Here is a 13,293-nt window from a genome sequence, read left to right as displayed (position 1 = left end):
TTTTCTAATAGTACGTTCTAATTTTGAATCGTAAGGTACTAAACCTTCAGATCTAATATTTCACATAAACAAATAAAGTAAGTAAAAAAGTAAGTAAAGTAAAATAAACACTCTAATAAAAGTATTTCTTTTTGGAGTTTTGATTTTTAAATTTTTAAATTTTTTTTATGGTATATATATTATCTCTAAATTTTCTTATTTATCAAAACTATTTAATTTAACTGTTAGCGGCCCCAGCAACGACGCCAAAAACTTGATCCGATTTTTTTGTTGCGATAGATTGTGTAAAATTTAAATAAGTATAATCAATTAATAAACATATTCTAGGCAAGTATATGTATCGTTATCAAGTTATAATGGACTTTCTATTTAAGCCCCAAATATCGATGCCCTAAATATCCCACGGGAAAGGTTTAAATGTGAAATGATAAATTTGCTAGGAAATTCACAGAAAGTCAATTGAAATCACTGTCACTAATTTCAATTGTTGAGATGTAATCAAAATTAAATTTCTAAACTATTATCAAAATAAAAAATGCAAGTTTTAAAACAGTAAATACTAATATATTTACTATGTTCATGTAACAAAGATTTTTATGTGAAAAAGCATTCTTCCCACTATAATGAAGCTATGGTAAAATTGGATGTGATAAATGTTCATAAAATGTAATGTGCCAAATAGGAGCAATTTTAATTCTCTACCCTGATACAGTACATAGAAAATCATTGGCTAATCTCAGTGTTTAGTCCCTAAATCTGTAGCTAGGCTAGGAGGATACCGACTCCCACTCCAGAGCTCCTATTTCTCTTCCCCTAAAGGCTAACTCTTGCTTTAGTTCTTTAAAGACTAAGAAGACCAAATTAAAGAATTTAGTCTGTCACCCTAAAGGTTCTCCAATTCTACACCCAACAAAGAATATTTTCTTATTTATTTAGACTTAATTCCATGAACGATGTTCTCCTCCATAATTCAATTGGCCAGTTCAAAAGGTAAATTGAGTTCGGAGTTGAAAAATCATCACAATTTAATTTACATTTTAATATTGGCACATCCATATTATCTATTCATTTCACCATATCTAAGAGTAGGGATAAAGATAGAGGGAACAACTCAGACTTCATGAGAAAGAAATAACAAAACACAAATTTTCTATATAAAAAAAAGTTCATACAACACTGATAAACAAATAATACTTATCTGAAAACTTTTTCTCAAAGCAAATCCTTTGTAGCCTTTCCTTAGAAATGCAGGAGAAAGATATTTCTGAGAATTCTCTCACTTTTCTCCTTCTCCAACCCTCTTACAGAAAGTTTCACACTAAATCTCACCACAAAAACTCTAAACTATGAAAGCAAAATAAAAAATTGACTCTAATATGGTAGTGGAATGGAATGATATGGTGCGAAAAATGAACATAGAAGAGTGAAGAATGTAGAGGACCAGTTTTTCTGATGAAATTTGGCCCCAAATAGAGCTCAAGGTCGGTTCTCCAAGAGGTGCCTCCAAGAAATCTTCAAAAAATCATCCAAATACATCTAACCTTCTAGAAATGGGGTCTGCATTGCCTTTGGCGCCATCAGTGCTGGTCTGACACCGTCGACACTTAGTAAAAATATCCAGCCTTAAAGTTGTTATGTGCCATCAACGATGACCTTGGCGCTGTCAGCGCTGAGCATTTCTTCAAAAACGTAATTTTGACTCCAAATTTCATCCATTTTGCTTTCTTTTTGCTTTAAGCCATAAAAATCAATAACCTGCAAGAAAACATCAAAATATCTTCCATTATAGTGCAATATCACCAAAAATGAGTATAAATTATGGGTATAAAAATGCATATATTTTTTGTGTATCAGTTATGCCGAGCTAACGACGTAAAACCAAGCGCTTTTTGGGAGGCAACCCATAGTTATTAGTGTGCTTTTGCTTTGATTGTTTTTTTTATCTGTGATTAAAAAAATTTGGGGTAGTATTTTTGAGACTATTATGTGTTAGTAATGATTTTAAGACTTTATTAAGTGACTTAGATATGCTAGAATGAGTATTTGGACGTTAATTTGACTGGTGCAAATTTGAGCACTACGCGGATGTTAAAAACAATATGCCAAATTCAATTTCTAGAATCTTTAACTGCTAATTGGTTAACTTAAATGTTCCATGATAGTTTTAGGACATGTCTAGAGGTTATTTGAAGGATTTAGGCCTATAAATAGAAGGGTTTTGTGATGGAATTTCACCCCATAATCATTTTAGCCCTAAAAGTCTAAGAGAAAGAGAGATTTTGAGAAAATGTCTTCATGGGAGATGGATTTGAAGAAAAAGGAAGAGTCCATGAGGAAGAAATTCATTAGTCAAAGTGCACAAGAGATGTATACCGGTTTCTTAGCCATTAATGTTAAAGGATTAACAGAAAAGATCAACAAAATAGAGACTAGCATGACTTTAATTGAGATAAAGGTGAATGAAGTTAATGCACATCTAGAGCATGTTGGATGGTAATTAGAAATGCAATTTAGTCGTACTAGTTATATAGAGGAAGCAGATAAGGCAATGTATATTAAACATAAATGGATTGAAGAAGATTGTATTAGAGTTCGTCACCACCATCTATTTTATCAACTCTATATTCCGAATGCTTAAGGAGAGACTAATGAAAGACAGGAACTTGTTCAAACAAATGAAGAATGGAATTAAGTTCAGTGTTAGAGTTTGTTTGTTAGGAGTCGTTGGTTTTATGTGTTAGTGTTAAATCTTGTTTTTAGTGTTTATGTCTTTTATGTGTTTAATTGAGTATGTTTTTTTAGTGTTTGTATTTAGAAAATTTTTTCATCCGAGACTCTTTGGAATGAGAATTATTTGTTAAACGTTGCTTGTTATAGTTTTTAAATGAAGATATGTATTTGTTCGTGTGAAAATTTGTGTTATTTTAGCCTCGAATTGCATTAGTTATATTGGAGAATTTAGAGAGAGTGGAGAGTTAGAGGAGAGGAAAATAGTCATTTAAGTGTTTTAAGACCTTTCAGGGGTGGCATATTTAGGCTAATAGTGCATTTTACTTAAGTATTAAAAAAATGAAAAATCATGCACCACATTATTGCGCTTAAGCACGATGTAACCCGAGAGGCTAGTGCTTAAGCACCACTTATCTGCGGTTCAGCATCAGTTCATGAAAACCGGTTTGCTAACGGTTAAAGGTGAAAAATAACCCCAAAAGTTTCCTTCTTTACTCCTGACATTGTCTTCTTCCTCTCGAGTTCATGATTTTGAAGCTAGGGCAAACCTTTTTGTTGAGATTTCTTGCTTGAGATTTCTTGGTGGATTTGATCCAAATTTGCTAGATTTGAATTTCTTAAGGTAAGAGCTTCACTTCTATGTAAAAATTTTGGATTTTCACCGTGTATTTTGAGTACACTTGGAAAAACCCAAAAATCACTATTCGTGATAAAAAGTGAAGATAAATATATAGAAATTGCATAGAAAGTGTAGTTTATGCTTATAGGAGTTAATTTTAGTAGATTAGACTTTATTTTTGAAGTTATTGTGGAATTTTATGTAATTTGTAGAATGGTCCCATGAATGAAGAGGAGTAAGGGAATAACCCACTTTGATTCGAGCAATTTTGTGAGTTTAGAAGCTCAGGGCAGATATAGTGACACTCTAAAGTCACAAAAATTGATTCTTGAGAGGTGTTTTAAAAATCCAAGTGGATCCGTGGAAGATTTGATCGTTCGCCAACAATGGGAACAATTCTATTGTTTTTCTGTTGTGGCTGTGATATCTGTAGTATGGGAGTTTTATGCAAAACTTCATGAGGCGAAAGAGGATCGAGTCATGGTCAGAGGCAAATTTGTACCTTTTTCATCGGAGGTAATCAATATATTCTACTATTTATCACCTAATAATTTACGTTTTTATGCGAGCTATAGTCTGACTGAGATGGAACTGGATGAGATTATTTCATATTTGACTGTTAGAAGGGGACTCTGGAAAATTACAAACGAGAGGAGAGTCAACTTTTCCACTTCAAAGTTAAGTGCAACATCAAAGGTGTGACACTACTTTATTTTATCTCGTATGTTACCAACAAATCATCTTAGTGAAGTTACAAGGGAGAGAGCAACCTTAAATTATTGTATTCAGGAAGGTAAGCTTATCAATATTGGAGCTTTGATTTATCAGACTATCATCAGTTTTGCCACTACCGCTATGCCACTACCGCTACTATGATTTTGCCACTACCGCTACTATGACAGGTTTGGGATTTGCTTCGTTGATCTTTTCTTTGTGTGAGCAGGTTGGTGTGAGATATGATAGCTGGGAAGAAGTTTTGCTGCCTCTAAAGCTAATTACAAGTGTAAATGTGAAATCATATTTTGAGCACTCTATTTTTTGGTTGGAGAGGAGGATTTTTGAGATGTTATGGAATGTCGACGTCTGTTGCATCCACCTTTGCTGTCTCTACATCGAGACCATCTACCTTACGAGCATCTGCTTCTAGAGGTGAGTCTAATGAAAGTCAGAATCAATTATTACAGTGGATGATGGATAACATTAATTATGCTGCATATAAGGTTCAAAATCTAGAGCATTTTATAGAACATATTGATGGGTATGCTAGAAGGCATAGTGATTATGAGGAGAAATTTCACTCATCTTTGGAAAGCCTCATTAGGGGTAACCAAAGAGTGAAATTTCCTTCATATAGAAGATACCCTGATTGTGCCTACAGGTGTCTGGAACAGTGGTAATTTAGATGATGAGGAGGAAGACTAAGTTATATTTATATTTGTAATATGTGATAGACTACGTGGTGTGAACTTGAGACATTTGAATTTGTGTACTTGTTTTGACTGTGTCATGTGTTGGATTTTTTTTTTGTTAAATTGTTATTGTGATATTTGTGTTTTGATAGTATTTTGTTTTAAATTCTAGGGTAGTAATTGTTGTTGTGTGTTGAGTAATGTGTTTTAGTTAGTTAGGATTGAACTTATTTCTATGTCTTTTAAAAAGTTGAAAATCTTGCTAGCTTTAATTTTAAACTTTAATTTCAAAAAATTGCTACCCTGTATTTTCATTTTATCTTGTTAGTGTCTTTTATTTTATGTTTGGATTGTGAAATCAAAGTTACTGTGTTTGTTTAATTTTATGTATGTACCCACTACTTAGAAGTCTAATGAATCTCTACATGTTTAATTAAAATTAAAATGATAGAAAATTGATCAAAGATTAATTTTACTACTATTTTTAGTTTTATACTTGTATAATCAAGGTATAAAAATTCCTATAGACATCTTATTCCAAATTTTCATTTCTGCTTATTTATATTTGCTGCTAAGTTGTTTAATGCTGGTATCTGCTGCTAAATTGTTTAATCTTGTTAAAAATTTAATTTTGGGGGGGGAATGAAAAATATTTTCAAAACTTGAATTTTATGTATTCTCAAATGTGTTACAAGTGAATTTGACTTGAAAAGAAAAATGATCATGTATATGAAGTTATATTAGGGAAGTGAAATTTGATTATAGAAATGATTAAGAAAATTTAGTTAAAATTTATAGTAATGAAGAAAAACTTTCAGTTAAAAATTTTTAGTGTAGAAAATGTTAAATATAATGTAACTATCTTTAGTAAGAAAAATTGTATTTTTAAAAAATTTAGAAATTTAGACTTTAATTTTTAATACTTAAATTTCTTTTATTAAAAACAATTTTCAAAACTATTATTATATTTATAAGTAAAAGATTTATATCAGGTTTTTGCTTTAGAATAGGAGAAGTGGAATTCAAAACTATTAAAGGGTAGCAAATAAGGGAGAAGAAGCTTGAGGATTAATGCCTAATCAAAAGTTGTTTCCACATTTGATCTTTTTAAAATATAAGACTTGAGAAACTCTTAAGCTTAAGGATATAATATAGTAAGTAAATTTATTCTTAAAATTTTTTTTTAAGTGGAGATAATAGAAGGACTAAATTCTATATTTGGAATATTTCTGAATTAGATGAATTAGATAGAACTCATATTTTCATGTTTCTTAACATTAAAAATTTCTAAACTTTAAGTTGGTCTCATTTACTAAATAATTTTGCTAAATTGGAATACTATATATCTAAATCTAAATTTTAGTAACTCCTAAGGAAACTCATATACATATCATACTTATTTATTTTTTAAAGATTTAAGTGTCACTTGAGGACAAGTAACATTTTAATTTTGGGGGATTTTGATACACCTAAAATTTATAATGTTTTTAGACACAATACCTATTTTTGAGATATTGTGCTTTAATAGAAGGTATTTGTGTGTTTTTCTTTCAGGTAGAAGTAAAAAGGTGAAAAATGCTAAAAAGAGTGAAAAATGGTCAAATTTGAAGAAAAAAATGCAAAAATGGTGCAAAAGTGTTTTGGTGCCTAAGTGTCAGATCTGGCGCTTAAGCACCGATTAAGCGCCGGTGAAACAGAGAAGGCCGCGCCTAAGCGCCCGAGGCCCCGCGCTTAAGCGTCAGAGATAGTTATTTGACGTGTTAATTCATTTTATTGATATTTCAAGGGACATTTGAGGCGCCTATTGGCTAAAGGGGGTGGTTGTGACCACTAGAAATGAAAGAATGGTTAAAAGACTTGTGAAAGGAAGCATCCCTTGGAAAGTACATCGAATCATGGCACATTTTGAAGAGATACCAAGGCACCTCTTGGAAAATTATAAAAAAAGGAAGTTGAGAGAAAAATGGGGGAATTCTGAGTAGTTCTTGAAATAGTTTGTGGAGAAACTTTTTGAGAGATTTTTCAGGCACGACAACCAATTTTTATTTACTTTATCCTTTTTGTTATTTTGTTTTGAGTGATTGTAAAAGAGAAGAGATTCAAAAGAACTTCAAGAGTTTGATGGAGGACTTGAGATAATTTTTTTTCTTTTAATTTTAGACCACCTTTCGTTTTAATTGAGAATTGTTGTTGGGTTGACAATGGTTTTTTTTTTTAAACTAAAGTGTGGTTTTGTTTTCTCCATGGATTATGAGTAGTTTTCTTTATCTTTCTCCTTAAAATGATAAGCAATTAAAGTGTTGCATGGACGTTGTGGAGAGTATTAATCTTTAAAGTTGGAAGAAGTTGGGATGATTTAATTCCATGTACTTCATTTACTTCTTGATCTGACCCATCTAGATGTTAAAATTTTTTGTGAGAACATGTAAGAATCGGGATGATATTGTCTCACTCAATAATTGGAAAGAATCACATGAGGTTATATGAATGAGAATGTAATTCATATGATTTAGTGCAAATAAATAGGAAAATAATCTTTGAAGGGTGTAGAATTAGAGGAATATAGAGTGAAAGACTAAAACCTCTAACTTGGTTTATTGTTTTAGGTTCTAATATGAGATGTTAGCACCCAGGTGGAGGGAATCGAGGGAACTCTGGAGTGAGAGTTGGTATCTTTCCTGCCTAGCCTGTCTTTAGAACTATTGAAATTTTAATTTAGCCAATGTTCTTTATAGCATCTCTAGTAAGGGTAAGGAATAATATTGCTCCTATTTGACACAACACAATTTAAATACTTCCACAACAAAATTCCTATAGTTATTAATGATTCATGATAACAAGAAAGATATTTCATATTCAGTGCTTTTCTTTTACATAAACTCAAGTTATATTTAGAAGTTTTTTATGTTTTGTTAAAATATCAAAATTACCAACAAGAATTGAATTTTAATTATCGTAAAAATATCTATAGTTTAAATAATTATAGTTTAAGTAATTGTTTTTTTGAAATAGAAAGTTTGTTATTTAGAAGTGCAAATTGTGAACACTCCCTGTGGGTTCGATATTTGGGGCTTAATAAAATAGTCATATATATATATATATATATATATATATATATATATTAAAAAGTTAAATTTCTATTTTCTCATGATCAAGTTTTTAGTGTTGTTGCAAAGTAGGAATAATAAGTGAAGAATATAATTGCATACATTGTTAAATATAAACAGTCGAGATCACCTATCAACCAGCTTTTATTAGTATTTTGATTGTTGTGATAAATTTCTTCGTAGAGATCCAATCTTGCACCTTTGGCAAATCCTGCATAAACAATAGTGACACATATAGAATGCCCTGCCACTGTAAAAGAAAAATGTATGAATGGGAATGGTTCTTAAGAATGACACAATCAATCTCTTTTCTATAGAAAAGCCAAATCTTGTTATTCAAATTTTGAAACAAGTAAAAGCCAGGAAAGAACTTTGAGTATTTTTTAGGGTTATGGTGGGCCAAAGGTTCAAAAATAGCCAAACACCATAGTTTATATTTTCTGTTTAAATTTTGTAGTCTTTTTATTGAAAGGGGGTGTGAAATCCCCCTTACATTCCAACATAGGATATTAATCATGGTGAGAAGATTTAGCTCTCCCTTTGGTGAGTCTGGTGAGAGACTCCCTTCTAGATAAATATAAGTTGCCTGCTTCAAAAATATAAGTATTCTCCTAGGTCTCTTAATTCTTCTTCTTCTTCCTATCTTTCTGGATCTGTGATTCAACTTCTAGAGTATGCTGCATTTCCTGAACAAGATTTGGAGAGGGAACCACATTGCAATATTGTTGCTGTGTCTCTAAAATTTGTAGAGTATCTTCTACAACTTGTTCTATGGGAGGATTGATTGCTATTTCTGTTGGATTGTTAGTTGTTGTTTCTACAGGAACATGATTAGGAACAGTAGGTTTAACATTAGGAACCATAGTCCCTCACACTATAGTCCCCTCCACAATGAGATTAATAGATGTTGCCTCCTCATGCTCCACCACAGGTTCAACAAGATTTGGCTGATTTCTTCTACCTCTCAAAGATTTCAAATTTTGGTGAAGCCTATAGCATTTATCATTTGTATGACCAGACATGCTACAATGGTTGCCATAGTAGGGGTGCTGTTACATGAAGATGGGTTGCCAATACCCATCATGAGCAGTGCCTAGCCACATTTCCTCAATGGGTGGTCAGGCAATATCTCTTTCAATCAATATTCGTGCCACATATGGTCTCAAAAGGTTGAAGGTGGAGATGTATAGCTTCGTTGGTCTATCAAGTAAAGTCCCAATAGAGAAAAGTACTCTAAGGTTGAAAAAACGTAGCTTCAAATTAGGGAGTTTGAACCAAATAGGGATGGTGGGTGGTTCCTTCTTAGGATCAAATGTAGGGGTCCATTTTAAGAGCTTCATTATGATGTCTTCAATTTGAATGAATTTCTTGGAGAATACTTTAGCATAATCCTCTTCTTTGGTGAGATATTTCAAAACATGTCTCCCATCAAGTATGCAAATCTTCCAATTTTCGACCAACTTAAGATCAGCAAAAGCTTTCCTGATGAAATCCATATTTGGGTGAGCCATTTGAAACTTTCCTATTAATGTGAACTTACTGGTCTCTGTCATTTCAATCACCTCTTATTCTGAAAAATTATGCCATTTTTCCCAGTCTTTTTGATACCTTTCAAGATAAGATCACATTCTATCTTTCCCTCAAATGCATCATGATATTATACTTGTGGAAAAACTAACAAATGCATCATGATATACTTGTGGAAAAACTAACTTGTCACCAAGTGAAGACCCACTTGGCTCAAGCCCTTTGACAGCTGCATAGGTTTGTTTAACCACAAAATTGGGGTTTGCGGCCATGGGGAGAGTGAGTGGAACAAGTATAAGTAAGGAAAAAAAGCAGCCCAATCCCAAGTAGAGCAGGAGAAAATCAATGGAATAAAAATAAAAGAATTAAAACCAGTGTAAGCTCGGGAAGCCTTCAAACCAACAAAAGAGAACAAGGAAAAGAGTAGTATGGAACCGGGGCCTCAAGATAGGAAGATACCAAACCCCTGCCACCTTGACTACCAGTCGGCAGTGAAGAGCATCCATGGGAGAAACACATGCAGAGTAGCCGCCACCATAATATATATATATATATATATATCTTGGGTGAAGAAGTTGCTATTGACTCCCTACATGTTAAAATAACAAGCAAATACATAATGCAGGTAAGAAACTAGGGACTCTTTTACAGTTTAATACAAGAACCTAAGAATTCGATAAAAGACCAAAAAGATATCCACCAACAAAGGAAAAATAAAATGACTGAACAAAAGGGAAGAAGAAGGCTAAAAACAGCTACACCAAAGATACTCATGTGTCCTGATATGCAATTTTGAAGTGAGGGACCTCTAGGATGCACCTTACAGCAGATATTGAAGAGCTGAGGGGGGGGGGTTATAGCAACATCAGTCTCTTTAGAATGTGACCCAAGATGGGCTAGCCAATTTGTAGGTTGATTTCCTTCCCTGTAGATGAATGCGAAATGAATTTGAAACTTACTACTAAGATCTCTAATTTTATTAGATCTCTATACTAAGATCTCTAATTTTATTTATCCAATATAAGTAGTGCCAAGGAGATCCCTCCTCATGATTTAGAAGTTGAATAACTGCAGCAGAATCCACCTCCAGCCAAAGCTTATACCAACTAGCCTTATTCCCAAGGTTAATTGCCCAATACATAGTAATGAGTTTAGTCTCAGTGGCATTAGAGGCCCTTACTAGGGTGTAGAAGTACAGAAGACACTTACCCAAGTGATTTCTATAAATTCCTCCCACTCCAACTCCATTTTTTGTAAAGCTTCCATCAGTATTGATCTTCACTGTGGGATGTTGTGGAGTTTCTCAATAAACTATAATTACTTGAATAGGGTCTGGCTTGTAAAAAGAGCAAGATTTAGGGACATTAGGGAATTTTTTCCATTTAATCATCTTATGAAGGTAAGATAGACTGTTTCTAGCAGTTTTGCCAACATTCAGGATGACATTATCAAACTTTTCCTTATTTCTTTCCATCCAAAATGAACCTAGCAGTAATGAAAGGAATAGTAGCATATTTTCTCTTATGCCAAAATCAGCTAGCAATTGACAAGCCTATCCCAGGTAAGATCTTTCTTATCAATAATCAATTGATTCAGTAGCTGTTTTCATACCTGCTGAGCAAAGTTACATTCAAAGAATAATCAAATCAATGATCCCTCCTCTTTCTTACATAACCAGCATTTAGAGGGACCCCTCAATCCCTTTAACTTGATAATGTCATCAGCAGGGATAATCTTATGAAAAATTCTCCAACAGAGAAGAAATAACATAAAAGGGGATACAAATTTGTTTGAAATAGTGCCTCCCCTAGGTATTTTCTCCCAACTGAAACTTTTGGAGTAGATGGCTTTGGAAAGGCTTTGATGAGAAGTTGTCTGCACAAAAATTTATCAGGTATGCTTCTATTAAACTTTATACCAGCCACTTTGGTAATAGAATGACGTTGCAGAATATTGGATAGCTTAAATAGAGATCACTCATCACCATCCCAACAATCAACCACTTTCAAATCAATATTATAGACATTGATAATAGATGATAGCCAACCATTTGGACACCAATTATCAAACCAAAACTTGATAACACCTTTACTCAATCCCCAACTGTAAGTGTTTTCAGCAATATGTTTGATTTTCAGCATTTTCACCCAAATCTTAGAATCCCCAGCTTTCCTGAGAACCAGTGTGGGATGTTGATCTTTGCAATATTTGCCCTACATGAATTTTTCTCAAAAAGAGGTTTGAGTCCTAAATTTGATCCAGAGTTTACAGAAGTTTATCTGAAGGAGTTGGTCAAGGTCCTTAAAACCAATGCCCCTAGCAATTTGAGGTTTGGCAACATTTTTCCAAGAAGCCCAGTGCATTTGCTATCTTTGGCCAGACCACAAGAATTTATTGAAGATTCTTTCCAGTTAGGTTTGTGTGCTTTTCTTAAGAGTAGTCATCTGCAATATATAGGAAGGGAAGGTAGTAAGAATGCTCTTTAACAAAGAAATTCTTCCCCCTTTGGATAGGAAAGTATGTGTCCACCCATTAAGAAGACTTCAAATTTTATTCAAAACTTCTTCAAACTGGATTTGTCTGGTTCTGCCAGTGATAAGAAGCACCCCTAGGTACTTAGTTGGGAGCTTAGAGATTGAAAACCCAGTGTTTTCAGATGCCCATTGTTTATGAGTAGAGGAGGCATGTTTATAAAAGATCATTTAACATTTTTTTGGATTGAAGTACATTCCAGAGTGAGTTGGAACTTTTGGAGTGTCTGGAAAACTTTTCTAACAGCATTCTTATTAGCTATAGAAAAAACCATTATATCATCAGCATACATTAAGTGAGTAATGGCTATATTGGATTGGTGGTGGTATCTGTTGTGGCTTTGATTCAAAAGAGCTACATCAAGAGTTCTAGATAAGTAATCAATAGCAAGTACGAAAATGCTGGGTGATAAAGGGTCCCCTTGCTTTAAACCTCTGGCAGTAGTGAAGGAACCCCTCTCTTGTCCATTTATCAAATTAGAATGTTCATTGTTATGTAACCACCTCCTAATCATTTGACAAAAATCAGTGTTGAAACCTCTAGCAGTTAAGACTTCTATTATGAAATCCCAGCTTATGGTATCAAAAGCTTTCCTTAAGTCCAGATTATAAATCATGTTGCCCTCTCTACAGGTTTTATTCAAGTCCTCTAGTAATTCTTGAGCCAATAGAGTGTTGTCAATTACGGACCTTCCTTTCACAAAAGCTGTTTGATTTGGTTTAATTATGCAATCAAGATGAGGCTGTAGCCTATTAAAAATGATTTTGCTAATAGTTTTACTAATTACTGTGGTTATACAGATAGGTGACAAGAGGAATATATGTTGAGATTTTCATACCTATTTTATACTATTTTTGATGATATTACACTTTAAAGAAAGGTATTTTTGATGTTTTGTTGTAGGAATGATGAAAGATGCCAAAAGGAGCGAATTTGGAGCGAAAAGGGCCAAAATGTGTAGAATTGAACTAGGGCGCCGACGGCACCATCGACCCCGCCGATGACGAGATTTTCCCGAAACTCCAATATTAATTCATTAAGTCGGCCCTCGAGGCCGCTGACGATGAGCTTAGTAGTTATGCCCAATAAGGCTTTGGATAAGGACAAATTTTGAAGGGATGCTTAGGCAACTCATGGGAAAGCTCATCCACAATATTAAAAGAATATTTTGGCCAAAAATTGAGGAGGGAGGATGTTCAAGAGAGAGTTCCTGGAGGATAGAAAGGTTCCAATAGTGTGTAAAAATTGTGAGGAATTCTTCGAGAGATTGTAAGAGGGGAGGGAAAGTGAGAGATTTCTTCCTCCTTGCTGCTTCAAAGAGGAATTCTGTGTGTTGTAAAGAAAGGAAGAGATTCAGAGGAACTTCGAG

This window comes from Phalaenopsis equestris, unplaced genomic scaffold (assembly GCF_001263595.1).
Source record: "Phalaenopsis equestris unplaced genomic scaffold, ASM126359v1 Scaffold210506, whole genome shotgun sequence".
Taxonomy (NCBI): Eukaryota; Viridiplantae; Streptophyta; class Magnoliopsida; order Asparagales; family Orchidaceae; genus Phalaenopsis; species Phalaenopsis equestris.
The sequence above is the reverse complement of the archived record's forward strand: the minus strand, read 5'-3'. Positions refer to the sequence as shown.